At 40.8% G+C, this 14,484-nt stretch overlaps 1 protein-coding gene and 1 pseudogene across 16 annotated transcripts in view; both read right to left on the bottom strand.

Annotated features, from left to right (window-relative positions):
- RBFOX2 (RNA binding fox-1 homolog 2) overlaps positions 1 to 14,484 on the bottom strand; it is a 295,689-nt gene that overhangs the window by 148,521 nt on the left and 132,684 nt on the right. The window lies entirely within an intron of this gene.
- On the bottom strand, positions 9,971 to 14,271 carry LOC103223240 (NADH dehydrogenase [ubiquinone] 1 alpha subcomplex subunit 9, mitochondrial pseudogene; annotated as a pseudogene).

Here is a 14,484-nt window from a genome sequence, read left to right as displayed (position 1 = left end):
CAAAATGGTTTTGATTTTCAATGACTCCAAGAAACTTATTTTTAATAACCTTAATTTAATAAAATTAAACACAAAAATAAAAATAAATATCTAAAAATACTGAATTATAGCAGAGGAGAACATAGACACAGTAACAATTGATCTTCCCAACACGTGCTCTGTCCCCCCACCCCTGCCCAGCCTTTGGCATCTACTGTACTGTTTAGTGAGACTTTCAGTCCCATCTTGCCAAAAAAAAATTTTTTTTTTACCTAATTGGCAATTTCAAGTACTGTACAAGAAGCAGAATAAACAGATCATTAAGAATATTTTTATGTGGATGTCAATTTATCTAAGTAATAATACTGAACAATTCTACTGGGAAATAATCATGCCCATTTTACAGATGAGACGCAAGAGCAGAAAGATCATGTGTCTAATACACAGCAGGCTAATGACTAGGCCAGGGACAGAAATGTAACTAGCATATGATGTGAAACACCATGAAACCACAGTCAGTTTCCTGATTTTCATGGACACAAGAATCTGGCCAGTGATTAAAGGGTTCATCTCACACTCAGGAAAAATAATTGGACAGTTATTTTAGGGAATGAAAGCTCGGTCTTTATTTATTTAACCTCTGAATCAATGGTCTATATTTAAACAAGCAAGTAAACACTATACAAGTTAATACACAATTAAGACAGTACAGAGCCTATAGATTTGGGTTAAGTGAAACCCAAACCTAATTTTTTTTTTTTTGAGACGGAGTCTTGCTCTGTCGCCCAGGCTGGAGTGCAGTGGCGCAATCTCGGCTCACTGCAAGCTCCGCCTCCCGGGTTCACGCCATTCTCCTGCCTCAGCCTCCCGAGTAGCTGGGACTACAGGCGCCCACCACCACGCCCAGCTAATTTTTTGTATTTTTAGTAGAGACAGAGTTTCACTGTATAGCTAGGATGGTCTCGATCTCCTGACCTCATGATCTGCCTGCCTCGGCCTCCCAAAGTGCTGGGATTACAGGTGTGAGCCACCGCACCTGGCCCAAACCCATTATTGTAGTTGAACACTTTGCTACACAGACAATTCATTATACCTAGAATACCCAATTAACTTCTCAACCAATATCTGTGGAATGTCTATTCTATGCTGGCCTTCAATTACAAGTAACATATGTTCTCTTATTTAATAATAGTAAAAGATGCTAAAAAAAAAAAAATTTGTGAAGCAGAGCACCAAGTTCTTACATTCAGAAAAAGAAACTAATTCTAAACAGGAATGCAATGCTTTCAACTAGATTACAACTTTTAAAAGCAATATAGTCATGTGCTGCTTAATGCCAGGAACACATCCTGTGAAATGTGTTGTTAGGTGATTTCATAGTTGTGAGATCATCATAGAGTGTACTTACATAAACTCAGATAGCCTAGCCTACTACACACCTAGGCTATACGGTATGTATGACCTATTCCTCTTAGGCTACAAACATGTACAGCATGTGACTGCTGAATACTAGACTGTGAGCAATCGTAACACAATGGTATTTATGTATCTAAACACAGAAAAAGGGACAGTAAAGATACAATTGTTATTTATACACTCTTAGGAAACCACCGTAGGATTGAACTGCATTGACTGATGTGTTCAACTGTATTGATGAATGATGCAGTTCATAGCTAACTGAAACGTCTTTATGCGGTACACGACTGTACAGTTTTCTAGAACCAAGGAGAAAGGAGAGTTAGTGAAGTAAGACTACAGCTCTTAAAATAGATTTTTGTTGTTGTTGGGAAAAGGACCAGAGGAAATGTATCTCGGGCATTTAATCCTCCACCCTCCCTTTCCCACTTGTCAATATGTGTGCTTTGACCACGCTGCTTTTCTACTCCTCCAAACGAACAACTGAAAATCTACAATGAGTATTTACTTACTTGGTTCCGAATTTAGTCCTTAATTTATACATTTTACAACAAAGTTCCATATTCTGGTTTGAAACATGACCAAAAAGAGATAGTTGTTTAACATTAAATGTCACATTAAAACAAATAGTAAAGGCAGCTTTCCTAAATAACTGAAGCTTACTATCTTTTAGCTTTCATGCATAAGACTTTCCTCTCTACTTAAAATCTTTATTTTCACTGTCAAACCCTGACCTCAAGGCCCTTTTACCTCATACCTGAACAACTACAATGGTAACTGTTCTCTATGCCTTCTCTGATCCCATCTCCTGCTCTTCCTTGCCCTCCCACGCCCTGGAAGTCATGAGCTATTCTCAGTAAACTCCTCTATATACTTGACCTCTCTTCTGTGAAATTCTCTTTACTCTTGATCTTAAGGAAACCTGACTGCCCCTGAGATTACTGTTGCTTCTACGGTAAACACTTTTCTCTTACCCATCACATACCTCAGCAGGGCAAGCATCCACCTTACTCCCCATTACCATGCAGTGTTGGACCTTCCAGGTATCCTCTTCCTTCCTTCCCAATACTGCTTCCAAACTACTTCTCTTCCCTCCAGGCAAACTGCACCTATCACCTGCTAAATACGGCTCCCTGATTTCATCTCCACTGTTACTCTTATCACTCTGATAACTTCAGCAGCCACACAGATTCAACACTTTGGCCTTCTTGTTGAAATCTTTAGCACCAACTGTATTTTTCCACCACTTTACCTAAAGCCATTCACCTAGCATCATATGCTAACACAATCATCACCTATAAAAATTTCAAGTATTCTATTATCACACCATCAAGCATTTGCTTACAATAGTAGTTTGACCCCTGTGGCAATTCTCCAGCCTCCTTAAGATCTCTAGTTTACAGGTTGATCGTACCACTTTTTCACTATTGCTCCTTCTCATGTTCCATTTCCCTCCTAAGCCAGTTTAGATCCTATGGCCCCATACTACACAGAGTCTTTTCCAAAAAATCTTAATGTCCTTGTCCTCTTTTCCCTTACTCTAACTTATTTGGTAGCTCCAACCATGTACTTACTTCTCTCCTGCATTTAAGTAACACAAGATCGCTGGATAAAACTCACACAACTGACTTGCCACGACATACATCAAATTTATGATCACAAATCTTAAGCCTACTTCATCTCTGTAGTAAATTTACTCCCCATTTTTTTGAGATTACTATTTTATACCTTGCTTCACTCCTCAAATCTGCAATATAGTAGTCATGTGTCACTTAACAGGAATGTGTTCTGAGAAATGCATCACTGAGCAATTTCATCGTGCGAGAACATCAAAGTGTGCTTACACCAACCTAGATGGTCTAGTCTACTACATACCTAGGCTATACAATACAGCCCATTGCTCTGGGTTATTGTCTTGGTCCATTTAATGTCGCTATAAACGAATACCTGAGGCTGTGTAATTTATAAAGAAAAGAGGTTTATTTGGCTCACAGTTCTGCAGGTTGTGCAAGAAGTGTGGCACTGGCACCTGCATCTGATGAGGTTCTCTGGCTGCCTCCACTCATGGCAGAAAGGGAATAGGGGGCTGAAGTCACCAATGACCTCCATATTGCTAAACTCAGGCTTCTGCCCTCATCGTTCCACCAAAATAACCTTTGCTAAAGTCACCAATGACCTCCACATTGCTAAACCCAAGGACGGTTTTCAGTGTCTTGCCGTAATCTCTTGATTTCCTAATGTCCTGGTTTTCCTCCTTAAGAATGAGGTCTCCAAAACCTAGTTCCTTGCTTCCTTTGAAAATCTTGGCCAGGCACACTGACTAAGGCCTGTAATCCCAGCATTCCGGGAGGCCGAGGCGGGCAGATCTCTACAAGTCGGGAGTTCAAGACCAGCCTGGCCAACATGGTGAAACCCCGTCTCCATTAAAACTACAAAAATTAGCCAGGCATGGTGAGGGTGCCTATAATCCCAGCTGTTTGAAGGCTGAGGCAGGAGAATCGCTTGAATCCAGGAGGCGAAGGGTGCAGTGAGCCAAGGTCATGCCACTGTGCTCCAGGTTGGGTAAAAGAGCAAGACTCCATCTCAAAAAGGAAAAGAAAAGAAAATTCATTCTTCTCCAGGCATTATCTTCTCTTCTTGCTCTACGTTCCTCCCTAGACCATTATCATTTTAAGCCATTATGAGACCCGCTTGGGGCATGCAGATTTCTCACAATAAAGGAAAGCCTCTATCTTTCCTTCTGTTTCCAGACTTACGTGGCCATGTAAGCAATATTTCCTCTTGAACATCTCAAAGTTACCCAAGTACTAAATCCAAAACCAAACCCATGATCCCTTTCATCTTCTCTCCTACAAAAACCTGGTCCTCTTCTAAATTACAACATCCTGTCAATTTTACTTCTGAAATCTCTCAATACAGCTCCGCTTCCCTCTAGCCCATTCTAGCATGACCTTCCCTGTCACTCACATGACAATCACCTAACTTCTCTCTGCACTTTTACTCTCCTCTAATCTGTGTAGGTATCTTTTTAAAAAACAAATCTAATTATAACTTCACTTCACCCTACTCCCAATCCTACTTATAATCTTTTAATGGCTTTTCACTGTCAAGTATCATACCTATCATGGTATCTGATCTTAAATGTTATCTGAACTGAGCCTGATCTTAAATGTTATCTGAACTGAGCCGTTGTCTACATTTTGTGATAATTCAACTTACTATTAAGTCTAGTTCTCTAACTGTATAGAGCAACTAGAGTGACAAAGTAGTGATAAAAAGCACTAAATGACTAACATGAAACCTGAACAATAAGGTGTTGTTGTTACCTTATTTTTGTTTCACACAAAAGAACTTCCAGAAACTTTCACAAGTTATCTCAATAATCTCTTGGTCCCATTTTAAAGATTAGGAAACATGCTAGAAAGATGATACACTGACAAATGGCACAACTAAGACCTAAAACTGTATCTTTTGACTCAAAGTCTGTGATTTCCAAGTTTTATGATAAAGCCACCAGTCACTCGCTACTTCATTTCTAAAATGGCTGATACGCATTTTTCTAAGATTATTCCATGAATGTTCCTAAGAATACATCTTTTTCATAACCTGAAAAATCAAGGTATATGCAGTTAAGTAATTGTCTCAAGTAACGAAGGGGGAAGAAAGCAGAATTCAGGTTTCCTTATTTTCATTTCTCTACTCTAGCTTTGTGCCATGCTGAATGGTAGTACAGGTAGTGTCCCTCATCTGTGGGAAATATCTTCCAAGACCCCCAAGTAGATGCCTGAAACTTTGGGTAGTACTGAATTCTATATATACTATGATAAAGTTTAATTTGTACATTAGGCACAGTAAGAGATTAATGATAACTAATAACAAAATTGAATAATTATACTATAATAAAAGTTACATGAATGTGGTTTCTTTATCTCTCTCAATACTTTTGGAAAGTGATTGACCTTGGGTAACTAGAGCTACAGAAAGTGAAGCCATGAATAATGGGGACTACTATACTGATAAACTGGACACCACTGAACAAATATAAAACGAGGTTAATAGTGGTATAGCAAGTTTTAGGGATGGACAAACCACAGTTCAAATTCTAACTCTGACAACTGCAAACTGTGTAACTTTGCAAGTTAACTGAAATATCTGCTTTCTCATCTGAAAAATGAAGATAATAGCTAACACCCAGGTGCACTGAGGACTAAATGTTATCATTCAATAGACAGTTTAAAATAAAATAAAATAAAACAAAAAAAATCAGGTTCTCCCAAAAGAAGCTAGTGTAAAATGAAATAAGAGCCATAGTTTTTAAAAGATGAGATTCAGTTTCCAGGTCTGCCATTTACTGCTTGTCATATACTCTCTCATAATTGCTTTCCTCACCTGTACAATAGAGATAAGGATACTTAGTCCTTAGCAATGTTGTGAGGATGAAATAGCACATAAAAGAACTTCACTTGTATGTGTTAATTGAATAGCATACAAAAATCATTATTATCTATGTACACAGATTTGAATAGCACACAAAAATCATTATTATCTGTGTACACTGATTCTCTGCCATGGTGTTATAAATTTGTTAAGGGCACACTATGTCTTCGCTCTACTGCCCAGGCTGGAAAGCAGAGGCACAATCTCAGCTCACTGCAACCTCTGCCTCCTGGGTTCAAGGGATTCTCTTGCCTCAGCCTCCTGAGTAGCTGGGATTACAGTTGTGTGCCACCACGCCCAGCTAATTTTTTGTATTTTTAGTAGAGATGGGGTTTCACCATGTTTGCCAGGATGGTCTCGATCTCCTGACCTCATGATCTGCCCACCCTGGCCTTCCAAAGTGCTGGGATGACAGGTGTGAGCCACTAAGGCCGGCCAGGGCGCACTATGTCTTTAATCATCTTTGTATTTGCAACAGCTGGTTCTACCCATTATGGGCATTCATTAAATGTTGGCTGAACTGATTTATTAAGAAGACAGAATTGATCTATGATAAAACAACAGTTCAAAATAAAATCCAGAAGTTCATCCACATAGAGCATGAATAAGAGAGTGCCTGGTGCCTGTCCAGCTAAGACTGCTCAGACAGGGAGAACATATCCTGTTTTCTGGTAATTTAAGTAAGTGGTCTATAATTATGTTTATTGGATATAAATTATACAATCATCAAACAAGTAAGTTCCCTCAGTACAGGAATCATATCTGTCTGTCTGTCTCTTCCTCTCCCTGTTTTTGATGATGGCGATGACAGAAGGAGAATAAATGACACAATGAATGCTTAATAGTAATGTATACCTCAAAAAAAAAAAGTTTACAACAAACAGTGGGGATTTTCTCCATCAGGAGGCAACCTTAACAAGGGCTCCCAAGCCATGAGTACTTAACATACAAATTAAGCAGGAAAATATTTCACAAAAAACTAGTTCGTGTTTATCAAAGTTCTCCCTATACAAATTCAAAGATACCCTCAACATGACAGAGAAAACACTTGGGGTGGTGAGTAGTCTGAGTAGTCTGTCTATGCAAATGTTCAAAGCAAAAAGTTGGCTTGTACTCGTTATTTACTGAGCATCTATTGTGGGCCATTCACCATGTTAAGTATGTTTCACAGATTATCTCAAATCTTCACAACAATCCTGAATGCTACTATTTTCCCTATATGACAAATGAAACTGAGGCTCAGAGAGGTTAAGTAACTTGTTAACAGTCAAACACTTGGAAATGGCAGAGGTGGGATTTAGACCTAGTGAAGTTTCTGAAACCCATATTCTTTTCACCACCTCAGGCTGCCAACTGACGCTACCAAATTCACTAAAAAAGAGGATGACTCAACAGGAAAGCGGGGAGAAAATCTGGCAAAGAAGTATAGAGAGAGCACAAGATAGCATTCTATCTCAGAGTTCTAGACACACGGGAGCAAATTAATGAGCTGCATCTAACTACACAAATGAAAATGCCTGGATAAGCTATAACTTTTACTCTTCAATTCTACAGGTTCTAAAAATGTCTATCTGCACCAATTCAGAGGTACTGACAACTAAACACAGTCCAGTAATTTTTCTAGAATACTCAGAAAGGGTGCCTTTGACCCATTACTGATACCAAACCAAGCAAGCAATGGAGGTGATACATGTATGTTTGACAGTTTTCTCTGTTCACCTGGACCTAAACATCCTTGTGGAACTGGGCATTTTTCAGGCATATCTACCGCTACATAAAATTCACTTCACAGAATTTCAGAATAAGAAGAGGTTCAGTTCAATCATCTTATGGATGTGGAAACTGAGTCTCAAAATAGTCAAATGACTGCCGAAGGTCACATGGCTTGGTACTGGCTAAACCTCCACTGAAACGCTCATCTCCTATTCCTAGTCCACAGCAGCTCCTCTGTGCCTCCCACTGAATGTGTGACCAGCCAGGTTTCCTTCTACGTATCTGGGCATTATTCGCTATGGCTCCTTCTGCACGTCCTCAATGAAGTAAACAAAGGCACTGGGCTAGATGACACAAATAATAAAAGAGAGAGAGCTGACCTGCTTTTTGCCCTCTAGGCAGTGCTACCCAAGCCTTCAGGTGTCATGGCACACATAGGAAATATTTTTTATAGCACATAGTGGTAAACAAATTAGCGAGAACATGATCAAAGTGACCAGGGGATTCCCAAGCCCCAGCTGGCTGCTCCAATGGTTGTGGGGTATAGTAATCTTGGCATATTTTTATCTCAATCTGGCATGAGGCATTGGTAGGGAAGCTCTATTCCGGGGTTAATAAGTAAAAAATCAATTGAGATAAATATACAAATAACTGTAATGTAAACACAAAGGAAATAACTAAGGAGACTGTCACTGTCTGCTTTCATCAAACATAAGTGAGTGAAAATGAGATTAATTCAACTTGCTTCCTTTCATAACTCCTCTTCCAAACAAATCAAAAGACAGAACAGCACATCCTTCAGGTCAACAGGGCTGATCAATCCCACCCACAAGGCTGCAAAGAGCCTGCACAGATGACTAGTTTACAGGGAGGCAAAAACTACTCAATGCACATTAGTGTGTCAGAAAAGTTCCGAGCTCTTACAAAGACTACACAAAAAATCAATAGAGGAGAGAAAATAATATTTCAAGGTCATATTCAAACATGAAGGGAGAAGCACAAAAAGCAGCCCCTCCCAACACACACATATATACATATACGTCTTCTGTGAACAAGCTCCATCTCTCCAAACGCAGTTAAAATTTGCTTTCTGATAATTTATAAATTTAGCCTGCGTTAGCCAAGTAGGTTCCTGCAATTCCAGACATCTGGGCTGAAGGGCAAAGGGCAAAGGGAAACTTTCAAAAAGCTGGCTAGTAGCCAAGGGCATCACATCTAGTAGGCTCCCTTAGCAACACACAACAGCTGTTTGCTCGAGAGACATACTGCCATCTTTGCAATGGACTATAAGATGTTCTTGTCTTAACAACTAAAAATTGCAGGCGGGTGCGGGGAGCAGTTTCTGTATTATTTCCTCTGGCATTCCTCTAGAAGTTATCACATACCATAATTTACAAACTTCTCCAGTTCTAGAAAGTTTTCCTCCATCCCAAACTACAATGCTACAATTAATGGTAACGTACAATAATAGAAGGTATTACATTCCTGGCAAACATAAAATGCTTTATAATGTCTGATTATTAATTACTATTCTAACTGCTATAGACTTGATTTCTAACTATGGGCAAGTCACTCTTTGTAACTTAATTACTTTCCTCATACAATTTTAATAACAGTAGTGAGTGACCTACTTCACAAGACTACTGTGAAGGATAGTAATAATTAATAGATAAAAGCTTATGAAAGCTTATTCCTAATTAATAATCATGCTGCCTATTGGCTCTCAATATCTAAAGACATGGCTTATCAAGGTCAGTACCCCCAAAACAAAACACAAGTCGATCCTGAGCCACCAGGAAGACTGCAGTTCCTGAAGCAACCAGCTCACTTCACCTGCCCCACTTGCGTTCTCCAAACCTACCAAGCCCAGGGGATGGTACTGCGCAGGGAGTTTAGCCCTTGCACCTAAGTCTGACAAGATAAATAACATAGGGGGAGGAAATAAACAATGTCACAATCACTGCTAGGTTTTAAAAACCTAACACCTTGGAACAGAAGGGGATGTGGCAGTCTGTGCTCTATGGGGAGGCCATTTGTGCAACAGCAGAACCTCGCAGCTTTCCACTCCTTATATGTGCAAGTGCAAACCCTCACCCACAGCACTCTGTACTCACCCAGAGGTACATCATGTCAGATCGGGCTGCTCAAACTCAGCGGTCAGTGGATCCCGGACTGCAAAAAGGCACTTCAGCGAACCGTAGGAAAGAAGATGCCAGAACTGGGGGGCAAGGGTTTGAGGTGGGGAGAAACCCCCCAAAATCACTTGAGTTAAAAAATCCTAAAAAAAAAAAAAAAGACTGGTCTCCTCCCCCCTCCTCTCCAGCTGACTGTTCTGTTGTTCTCTCTCCTCCCTCTCACCCTCCCTCCGTCCCTCCGTCCCTCCCTCTCTCTCTCCCTCTCTCTGTTTCTCCCTCTCTCTCTCTCTCTCTCTCTCTCTCTCTGGGAGTTCCCAGCCCTGAGTATCTGAACTAGAGTGTACAGCACACTCGCTCTGTATTTGCCTTCAGGGAATCTCTCTCTCTAATTCTACTTCTAGAAACACAATCACCACTCACAAAGATTATTGCAAAAGACAGGGATGGGTGGGGTCAGTTATAAACCACCAGCACCAGTTTCTAGTGCTAGATATACATTAGTTTAAGATGAGTTCTTTAAACATGAATGAAGCAATCAAAAATCTCTGCCCTCTAAGATCCAGGTGAGTGAGCCAAGCTTTCCCTCTGCCCCAACTGTGGAGCCCCTTGCAGAAGCCAAGCACACACACAGAACCTGCTCAGAGACCACATTCCTTTCTCACAATGTCTGCTGGACACCACTATTCTTTATGTCATTTCACCACTAATAATTCTTAATCTTACAAGATTTTAAAACACCAAGAAAACTTAAGATATAAAACTGAATAGGCTTTTCATCTTTTTTATTACTACTGCCCTAGTTCAGATCAACATAGCCTGGCTTCTGAAAGAGTCAAGTGGATCATGAGCTCCTAGCATGGTACAGACACTTTACTCACCACATAGACAGGCTAAAGTACACGGCCTGGGTTTCAATTCTAGATCTACAAGTAATATCGTTATGGCCTGGGGAAAGTTTCCAGCCTGTCCAGGCTTCTGTTTCCTCAACCAAAAAATAGGTATAAAACTCCTTTCAGAGGTGTTGGAATGATATAACTACGTAAACGGTCTGCCATGTTCCTGGTGACCATGTTTTCTAATTTCAGTTCAGTTCAAACATTTATTAAGTGCCTCCTATTGCCAGGAAAGTTTTCATTCATTATGCCCAGTGGTGAACAAGTATTATCAAATCACCTGTCCTAATGGTTTGTATTCAGAAAATCACATAATTATCCCCCATATTCTAATGCCAATGTCAAGGCCCATACATGTTCCTTGCTTCCCTGAGCCATTTCTCCATGTTCAATCCAAAAGCACACCCCAGCTGTGAGTGAGCTCTCCTTTCTCTGTGGGGCCTGGGGTTTGTAACATGGCACTGATCACCTCTGCGGGCTACTTCTCCAAGTATTCCTATAGCAAACCACTTCTCCTTTGCACATCTTCCTGGGTGGAGACCTAACATCTCGTCTTGACTCATCTATTTTTGGCCATGGAGCCTTTTGCGTAGTACCTAGCACATAGTAGGTGCAAAAAACATTCTCAAAGGGTAATAGGTTTTGAGGAATATCCGCTCCTTCCCACTTATTAAAGAAAAAACAAAAAATAAAAAATAAAAATAAAAAGCAAATAAAAACCACCTTTCAGCTGCCTCAGGTTTTTGGCTCCCCCTCAGACATGTTGAAACAGCTCCTTCCTGCTTACAAAATCTCCAAGTAAGGTCTACAAGTCTCACACTCAAGGTAGGCCCCATGCAGGTACTTTCACTCTCCCTACCTAATATTCCCACTGTGTGTGCTCTGGGCTTAGTTACCTGCCGTAGTGGGGTTTCTTCCTCTTAGGGTACAAATAGAATCACTTTTCCTTTTCTTCCACACTGAACGCATGCTTTCCGCAGAAGAACCTTTTCTCTCCTCCCACCTTAAACTCCCAGCTCACTTAAACTTGGAGAGGTGGGGCAGGTATTCTTCTTGGCCCCACCCAAACCTTTCCTTTTTCTCTACAGAGAACCTCTCTGCTTCTTCTGAAGGCAAGATTACCACATTTCTAGTACAAAAGAGGAGAAAGAACTTCCAAGACTGAAACTGAGACAGCCTGTTTTCTAAATAAAAAAGAAAAATAAATCTTGACTTTCCATAAAATGTTACTTAGACTCTTTTACATGTCCATAATCAGTTTTTAAACACAACTTCCCTCTCTAGTTTCACAGCTCATGCCCTAAATCTTAAGTCAACACTCCCTATACTATACTCTAAATAACTATATTAAAATTACACTGACAAGAGATTCATTTTTTCGAACTCTTTGAAGAGTCTGTTATTACTCGACACTCATTCTTTTTTTTTTTAAACCTCAAATGTTTTAATGGTGGAATCTTATTCACTGTGTACAGGATTCTCTAAAGAGACCACCTGGCTAGGTGCTCAAACCACATGGGCTGACCCAAAAGACGCCAAAACCAAGGGTTACTCAGGAGGCACTAAATGGTGACGGTCTTGGCCGGTTTCACATCCTCAATTTCAGCAGCCAGCCAACAGTAAGTGCGCTGACGCCGCAGCACCTCGATGGCCTTGAGTTCCAGTGGTGGTGCCTGAATACCAAGGTCTTCTAAGCTGGGCAGGTGAGACAATGTCACGTCTGTGATGTGAATCCGCTCCACTTTATCCCTTGTTGTCCAGGGCTCAAATGGGCTTATTTCAAAGTCTCTTGCTACCCACTGATAGGCAAAACGTGGCAAGGGGTACGGGAGGAAGAGTCTGTGAGCCACAGCAAAGATGTACTTCACCAGGTCAAAGAGGAGGTACCCATTTGGCCCAATGAAAGCAAAGGTTTTCCCACGGGCATCAGGATCCTAAACTGCATTAACAATTCCTTTGGATACATCTACGACATAGTGGTTGTTTAACTGCCTTCCAGCCCGAGGAAACAAGGGGTATAGCACCAAACCAACACATATTTGCAAAATAATTAAGAAATCTATCCTCTCTTCCAAAGATGTCCAACAGCTTTATGATAATGGCTTTTGGAAATGCATCTCTCACTGCTTTCTCTCCAACAGCCTTATTTCTCAAATACCTAGAAGAGCTTTTAATATTCGCATTCAGATGCGAAACATGAATGAATTTTCCAACTTCGACTTCCTTGGACACCTGAGCAATTGCTTGGGGGATCTTCACAAAAACATCCTCAAAATCAAAGTTTTTGATTTCCCAGTCTCATCCAACAAGATTGATGACCACATTGCTGTGTTCAACTACTCGTCGGATAGAATCTTTATCTCTCGCGTCCCATTCCAGAAACAAAAGCTAGCCCAGGTCACCCATGGGACGAAGGTGTATGATGTCATATGTATCACACCAATAGGGAATGATCACCTGTGACCCCATGCGTCCAAGGTGGTTGACAACACATTGGCCCAGGAATCTTGTTGCTCCAAACACAGTGGCCACGATCCCACTGACTGAGGAACGTCCACCTCATGAGGTATGAGGGCATGATGAAGCTGGCAATGGAGTGGGCCGTGACACACAGATGTGGCTATTGCAGTAATGGCAGAACATGACATTGGCAGGGCCCGGGAACCCAGGATTGTGCAGCAGCCACCATCTTCTCCCACAATCCTTATTTTGTTTTCTTTTTTGGTTTTTTTTTGTTTTTTGAGACAGGTCTCACTCTGTAGCCCAGAGGCTGCAGTGCAGTGGCGTGATCGTGGCTCATCGCAACCTCTGCCTCCCAGGCTCAAGTGATCCTCCCACCTCAGACTCCAGAGTAGCTGGGACCACAGGCGCACGCCACCATGCCTGGCTAATTTTGTTGTATTTTTGGTAGAGACGGGGTTTCACTATGTTGCCCAGGTTGGTCTCAAACTCCTGACCTCAAATGATCCACCTGCCTGGGCCTCCCAAAGTGTGGGATTACAGTCATGAGCCACCATGACCACTGGCAGTCATTCATTCTCAACCAAGTATCAATAAAATAAATATAATGAAATTCTGGATCTTCATATTGTAACTTTATAGTGTTATCTTTTAATCAAGTTTGGGATAGGATAAAGATAAAAGGTTGGGTGCGGTGGCTCACGTCTGTAATCCCAACACTTTGGGAGGTAGAGGCGGGTGGATCACCTGAGGTCGAGACCAGCCTAACCAACATGAGAAACCCTGTCTCTACTAAAAATACAAAAATTAGCTGGGCATGGTGGTGCATGCCTGTAATCCCAGCTACTCAGAAGCCTGAGGCAGGAGAATTGCTTGAACCCGGGAAGCAGAGGTTGCGGTGAGCCGAGATCCAGCCATCGCACTCCAGCCTGAGCAATGAGAGCAAAACTCTGTCTCTAAAATAAAATAAAGATAAAACACATACCCTGCAGCAAAGCAGGAAAAAAATACCAAGAAAAGAAACCCTCAAAATAAAGAAAAGTTTAAATATGTCACAAAAACTCTGAAAACTACCTCTAAAACTCCCATGGGTGGAACCATCATAAACTTTTTTGGAACCACAGGAAGGGCTTGTAAATTTCTATTGTAAATGCATCCATTCCTTTTCTGATTATAATCTTTAAAATTAGGTGGTCAGTCTGGTTAGAAATAAAACTCTTCTGTACGTTTCCTTTATGAATACATACAAAAACCAAAAACCCACAGGGAAGCTATCTTTTTTATTCATGCTCCTGCATGTTCACATTTTTCTACCTTTAAAAAAAAGGAAAAAAAAAAAAACCCAAGAAAGAAAAAAAGGTGAACAAAGTGGCAGGAGAAGAAAAAAATTTCTTTCCAATTATCAAAGTCAAATAAGGAAAGCTATGCTTTGTAACTATGTACAATTCACA

The sequence above is a fragment of the Chlorocebus sabaeus genome, chromosome 19 (genome assembly GCF_047675955.1).
Source record: "Chlorocebus sabaeus isolate Y175 chromosome 19, mChlSab1.0.hap1, whole genome shotgun sequence".
Lineage (NCBI taxonomy): Eukaryota > Metazoa > Chordata > Mammalia > Primates > Cercopithecidae > Chlorocebus > Chlorocebus sabaeus.
Note: the sequence above shows the minus strand (reverse complement) of the source record. Positions and strands in the feature narration are given on the sequence as shown.